This window comes from Xenopus laevis, chromosome 9_10S (genome assembly GCF_017654675.1).
Source record: "Xenopus laevis strain J_2021 chromosome 9_10S, Xenopus_laevis_v10.1, whole genome shotgun sequence".
Classification (NCBI taxonomy): domain Eukaryota; kingdom Metazoa; phylum Chordata; class Amphibia; order Anura; family Pipidae; genus Xenopus; species Xenopus laevis.
The window spans coordinates 27,937,007-27,944,331 of NC_054388.1; the positions used below are offsets into that span (position 1 = coordinate 27,937,007).

General features: G+C 39.7%; 1 pseudogene; it reads right to left on the bottom strand.

Moving 5' to 3' along the window:
• Window positions 1-4,242: 4,242 nt before the first annotated feature.
• LOC121399179 lies at window positions 4,243-4,547 on the bottom strand (annotated as a pseudogene).
• Window positions 4,548-7,325: the final 2,778 nt, after the last annotated feature.

A 7,325-nucleotide genomic window follows, 5' to 3' on the forward strand; every position in this document is an offset into this window, starting at 1 on the left:
TTACATGTACAGAACATTGCCACTGCTGTTCCTGAGGATTATTTCCTCCCAACTAATTAATCTCTAATAAGGGCATGGTATTCATAGTTGATTGAAGAAGTTGATTGAAGATCTTATTTTTGGGACTTTGCCCAGACTTACCCATCCCAAAAGCCCTGGCACTGCTTAGAAATCTATCAGTTTAGAATACAGTTTGCAAATACAGTTTGCTAGCTCGATATATTCTTTCTTTATGCCTTTGATTTAACACAACATTCCTTTAAAAACCATCTTTATGATTTCGGAGTGCTATACGTTGCCAGTATCCAGTCAACAGTACACCGAGGCCGAGAGGTGAGAGAGAAAGAGCAGCTGAAGCTCCAACAAGGATTTGCAGTAAGGGAGTAGCTTCCCAGAGGCTCTGTGTGTTGCCTCCAGTCAGGGACCTCAGTGAAGAGGGACTGTAGGGTAGAAGCTGCTTTCCTGACAACTTCCAGGAGGGAATGTGTGTGAATACTGCAAATGCCTAATGGAGACCTTTCCTCTGTGAGAAATGCCTAATGCCTGCAGCTCTGTGTGAGAAATGTGCTATTGCCTCAGCTCCTGTGTGAGTACTAAACCTGTGGTCACTTGCCTCGTGCATAGTTAAATAAACCGTTTTCTGTTTTACTGCAAGAACCTCCTGGCGCCCATCTTTTGTTGTATGCACAGTAGCCTGGGGGGATGTAGTTGCACTACACCATAGAGGGAACACTTCCACATGGCGAAGGCCCTGACCCTGTTGTGTGAAGTCACCTGTAACCCATGCTTCTACTGCTAGCTGGACAGTTTAACTATTTGTGTGCTATGCAGCCCAAATAGGTGTTACACTTTATTGAAGGATCAGAAAAGTCACTAGTAGGTCTAGACATTGGCTGGTTCTGGTTCAAGACTGGGTCCTTTTCCTTATGACTTTTGTGTGGGAGAAACACAGCAAAAGGAAACAGAAGCATTTTCAGACGTATTAAATGTAGCAGATCACTCTTACTGTATTTGTACTGATGAAAGCTTTGAGTGTAATAAATTATAGGAAATGCATGTATTGTGCACTTTATTTTATACCTTATCTTAGCAGTGTAATTTACATACCGTTAAATCGTGTTGGAAAAAGACAAAGTCCACCAAGTTCAACCCCTCCAAATGAAAACCTAGCATCCATACACACACCCCTCCATACCCTCACGTAAATTATATATACCCATACCTATACAATTTTAGCTTATCTTTTTTTGCATGATTTATTGGCCTCCTTGTACCTTATAAATGATTTGGCTGTCCCAGCTAACTTGAAAGCCTTAAAAGCACGTCTTTACTTACCCACCTCAACACCAACACTTCTATTGAACCAAAAAGGTTTTGCTTTCAATGAGGTTCCTTGCTTACAAGGGGAATATACTGACATGTATATTAATCAAGCAGCATTTTAAAGACTTCCCATTTTTGTTCTGTGTTTAACCCTGTGAAAAGCACTTCCCACTTAATATGTTGTAGAGATGCCTTTATACTGTCAAAGTTTGCATGTCTCAAATTTAGTGTTTTAGTTACTCCCTTATAGAATTGTCTCTGCAACAGAATCTCAAAGGAGATCATGTTATGATCAGTATTTCCTAAATGCTCACCCACACAAATGCTAGAGATGAGTTCAGTATTATTATTTATTATAAGATCCAAAAGAGAGTTATTTCTAGTAAGTTCTTGAACAAGCTGGAATACAAAGTTGTCATTCAGCATATTTATAAACCTACTAGCTTTTTCTGTCTTGGCAACCCCATTACCCCAGTCAATATGTGGATAATTGAAGTCAGCCATAGTGATAAATTGATCTAGATGTGAAGTAGCTTCTATTTGTAGTAGCTGGGCTTCATACTCATCACTTCTACAAGGTGGTTTATAGCATACACCAATGATTATTTTCTTTGTAACCTTTTGCCCAGTCAAAATCTCTACCCAGAGGGATTCTACACCCTCACCAGTGCCAGCAATGTTTATTTTTTTTTTAGTGCATTGCTTTAATTTAGGCTTTGCATACAAACACACTCCTCCACCCTTTTTAATCCCTCTCTCCCTCCTAAAAAAATGTGTAACCTTTAAATTCACATGTTTCATCCTACCAAGTCCTAGTGATACCAATTATATCGTAAATTTTTAGAACATGCAATTAATTCTAGGTCCCTCATTTTACTTGACAAACTCTGTGCATTTGCCAGCATACAGCAGAGGCGATTACTTTTTCTTTTGAAATTTGCATTACTAAGTAGAGAATTATATCTTAAGTTAGTATTAGTTGGTATAAGTATATTAAACTCTTAAGCCATTTTGGCACTGGCACATTTCTGATAACACAATTCAATAGATTTCCCCATTGGTATTGTTTAGTGGAATGCAGGTTATCCTACAATTTCCTATACAGTGAAGAACATTAACTGTAGTTTATGTGATTACATTAATTAATGGAATGGAACAATTTCTCCAATGAAAGATTAGCCACCAAGTGACTCTGGAGCAGAATTATTCTATAATTTCTTTGTGTCAGATGACAGCAGGATATACATTCTACTGGTACAACTTCTGGTTAATAAATCATTGATTGCCCATTGCAATATTGCAGCAAAGGATGTTCAACGTAGAGCACGTTGAAAATAATTTGAAGGCCATGGCACCATGAAGACTTCTTTTCATTTGTGTGAATCATAAATTTTTTTTTACTTTTGCACCCTTACAGCATTCACTAAACGCAATCTAGGAGCCTTGGGAAGCCACTCCCTGCGACAGATCCTTGACAGAGCACAAAGCTGCTCTTATTATCTGTATTCTCTATCTCACTCTCCTAGAGAGTTTATAACAGTTCTAATCCTGTCTCTAGCTAACCTCATTCACAGGGTTCCCTGCTCCCTGACTCAGACACAAAAGGTACTGGTCCCTTTAGGGCAATGGCTTTACTGGCCCTTGGTGTACCCAGGCTCAATGGGCACATCCAGCTGACCAGAAAACCAGAAGCCACAGAGGAAGGTCCATCCCTTTCCATACACTTTATTAAAGTGTGTCAGGAAGTGGTCATTAAACCTCTTGGCCAATAACTAAGATATGTAGATTAACACTAGATACATGGTCTCAGCAACTATGGAAAAGGAGGAAGGGTAGGGAATTAAAGCCATAAGGGCATATTAACCCTTTGGATTCCTACAATATCTTTGTCTGTAATATCTGAAACTTCCTCAGACATAATTACCCAACAACGGTTATTTCCTTTTTGAACTCAAAAAGGCTTGCATAAAGGTGGAATAATTTTTGTTTTACATTTATTTAGCAGGTACAATGCAGCACTAGTTGGGTTTATTTACGGTGGAGAAGAGGCACTTTCTAATGGATGTGATACCTCTTTACAAATACTTTAGAGAGCATACTAGAGAACCGATGGAGGGTCCCCTTTAGGGGAATGACCTTTTAATTTAGAACAGATTTTCATTTGTAGCAATGCAAAGAATTTCAAATTGTTCTTCCTCGTAATTTTGGTGAAGCTTTAGAGTGCTCTGCATGGTGATTTTTGTGATGTCAAATTATTTTAATCCCTTAACAACCTGTGCTTTTCAGTAATTTTATCTTAAGGGTGAACAAAAGCACAAAAGTAATTATGTAATTATGGCTAACAATGTTTTTTTTTTTAATATAATGAACTTACTTCCCTTACCCACTTACCATCCCTTGAGGTTGGACATCCCTGTAACAGTAATAATCTTTACCTTCAAAGTTGTGCACAGCAGCACTCTATCCTCAGATCTTATTAGTCCATGTTCTAGTCTGTGACAATGCACATGCTCAGTGTGCTCCGGGCCAAGCTTAAGGGTTGTTGGACTCATCAAAACATTTGCTGAAAGTCAGTCTACATCTGTCGCAGAAGCCGATACTAGAGGTCTGGTTTTCTAAGCTCCCTTGCAATGTTAAGAACAAAAAAGAAAGCAGATGTCTCCAGTGCTTCCTCAGAGGCACAAACTTCACTGCTGCAGATCTGTTACTTTGGCACTTGGCTTCTTTATTTGTAAGTAGGTCAATACTGCCATTTTTATAAAGCGGCAACATACATTTACATACAAATATTGACTGATACAGGTGATAAAGAGGGCCCTGCATATTAGACCTAAATCTAAAAGCTGAAAGCCTACTGCATCAAACTTACATAAAGGACATCTATAACCAAATAAAAAAAGATTTATTTTCTCATGTCGCTTAGAAAAAGAATCCCAGGATTTTGCCTCCTGTGTGTTTTCACCTGGCTTCTCGGTGGTCCATGATGCCAGCTAAAGCAGTGAGCACAATATACCCATCGATGACACTGACATGAAGGCAAGAGGTTATTTTGCCACTTCTCCAGATCCTTCAGTTGAACATCTCTGTGGTCATCAATAATTTCACAATCACTTTTGAACATGGTCTGATGAGGACCTGACATTTGCCCCGTTTCACTGCATTATTGATGCTTTTTAGAGCATCCGTAAGGACATCCATGCGCAACATGGTGCCCGCCCTGCAGTATGGCGGAAAATTTTGTGAGCCTGCACACAAGAGTGCGTGCTCAACTGTGTGATCGGGGTGATCCGGGGCCAGTCAGTAAATTGCTTTGGGCAAAATCTTTATATAGAACAGTGCAATTTGTTCCCTGCCTGAACTCCTATAGCTCCATTGTTTGTGTATATGGAATGCTTTTATTGCTCTTGTCTTTCTAATATTTTCCCAGTCTCCCAGGTCTGCCACTTGTCCCTTTATTTTTATTTTCACTCACCCTTTCATTAACTTGCTAAATCCTCTTTCCAGGAAAACATTCTTCCTGTTCACTGACATCTGACATTGCCTTTCTTGCTTGGCCAGTGGGGAAAGAACAATAAAAAAATCAACCTTCTAAGGAATATGAGAAAAAAACCTAGCAATATATTGTGTATTTTAATGGTAGGCTTTTACTTGATCTGATATTTAAAACAAGTGTTCTAAGTGTATAACCCCGTTTTGGACCCAATCCACCTTAGAGCATCACCCCTAAGATTGGCCTCCACTATAGGAGAAAGCATGTATGGATATATATATACAGTGTGTATATACATATATATATATATATAGTATATATATATAGTATATATAAGAATGCTATAAACTGAACTTCTGTAACAACATCCCTTTTGCAGTGAAGATAAGTGCCTATTGGGTTTAATTAATGTTTAGTAGAACTGAAGCATGGTGATCCAAATTGCAGAAAGGAAAGAAATCCCTTATGCAGAAAACTGTAGAAGAAGTTGCGCTAGACGATAATGCACCCCTTCATGCTGATGCATAGAACAATCCACTACAAGGTGCAGAGCGTAGGGTTGGCGGGCTCTTTTGTACTGATCAAAGAGAAAACCAAGCAAGAGGAATGATGTATTAATCACATGTAATACTAAAAGGGAAGCAACTTTCGTGATGCTAAATGTTAGTGGTAATGTGTACTGCAATATGCTTACTTACTTCCCATTGCAGTAATTCACATGCCATAGATCTTCCTATCTGCAAGTCTTGATTAAAGACTAACTTCCTTAAGGAAGCATTTCAGTATCCTCCCAGATAGCTCTTGCCTAAATGCACTGTGATAACGCGTACATTTCCTTTTGTTTTGATCTGTTATAAGTAGCAGTCAGTCTGAAACACAACACCAAAGGTGCGTTTAGAAAATGTTAGGTAAGATGAAAGAAGAAATATTACCCTTTATGAAAATTAGACAATATTTTTGTTTGCCAGAAGCATAAATGTGAGATAACTGTGCATACACTGAATGGATAAAAGGAGGAGGAAGGGAAGAAATGAGCCACCCAATAAGTTGCATAGTTCCATCTGCTTCCAAGAAAAGGGGTATATCCTCCATGCAATCTAGTTGACTGCTCTCAAGTAGCTGTAACATAAAATAGTTCAAAAGACTGCGGCTGTATCGCTGTGGTGCTCTATCCAGAAACCTTGCTGCTCGACTGGGTTCCAATAGCAATACGTTAGAGAAGTAGGATGGCACACACATTTGCAAACGTGCTTAAATTAAAGTGCTTTTATTCTGATCTCAAAAACTTGTTTGAGATCAGAATAAAAGCATTTTAATTTAAGTACGTTTGCAAATGTGTGTGCCATCCTACTTCTCTAATGTATGCTCTCAAGTAGCAACAAAAATGAGTTAAAGTCCACCAAAATCTTGTCTGACCTGTAGAAAGAAACAGTAAACGTAGACATGCAAATCCAGTAGTATGAAAGAGAGGGTTGTGAACCCTTCAATGCACATTTATGTACCGACAACTGCTTGTCTGACCCTGCTTGAACTCCGCCTGTACTGACCTGGCCTGCCTGACTACCAGGGCCGGATTTACATAGTGGGCGCCCCTAGGCCCACTGCTGTTCGTCGCCCCTGTCCCCTCCCCTTTATTCTTGCAAATTTTCATAATCTGGACTGGAGCAATGGGGATTGTCGCACTAGAAATTTAAAAAATTATTGTACCCAGTGTTTTTTAACCAATGTGGGTGTGGTTGGGCAGCATGCCGCCCCCCTAAAATCCTGCCACCCTAGGCCCGGGCCTAGGTGGCCTTTACACAAATCCGGGCCTGCTGACTACACTTTTCGGCTATTCCCTGAACTGTTGCCTTCCGTCCAAAAACCTGGAAACACATGTGCCCCTTTGCTTGTTCAGAACATCTGCTTTGCTCCTCTCAAGGTAAGAGCTGGTGGCATCTGAGTAGCTGAGGGCTCCTCCCGAGGCCAAAGGCGGCTGCTTCAGATGGAAGATTGAGCAGTGAGTTGAATGAGATAGTTGCAGAATGTAAATTGAATGTAAATTGGGGTGAGGTGGGGTATAGTGGTGGGAAAGATATGTGGTATAGAGTGAGACAGCTGCAGAATATCAATTGGGGGAGTTGCTAGGTATAGAGGGTGGTTGGATTGGTACTGGGCTTAAAGTGGGTAGGTGTGCAGGTATAGTATGGGGGAATGTTGAAGTATAGTGGAAAGGCTATAGGTTTTTTTTTTTTTTTTAAAGTAGTTGGGTGTGTTCTCCTTCACAAGTGGCTTCTTCAAGGCTCATTTTGTGTGTTTTGCATATGGGAGCTTTTACTTGCAACAGATGAATCAATCAAAAATGTACTTATTGATAGCACATGTCCTGGCACACCCATATTGACACCGAAGCTGGTCATAGGTTTTGTGTATGTATTGATAGAGTTGGTAGGAGAGGACAAATGCACTTATGCTTAAATACTGGGTGCCATTAATCCTTATATGAAATTAATGATTTTTATACAAATAGTCA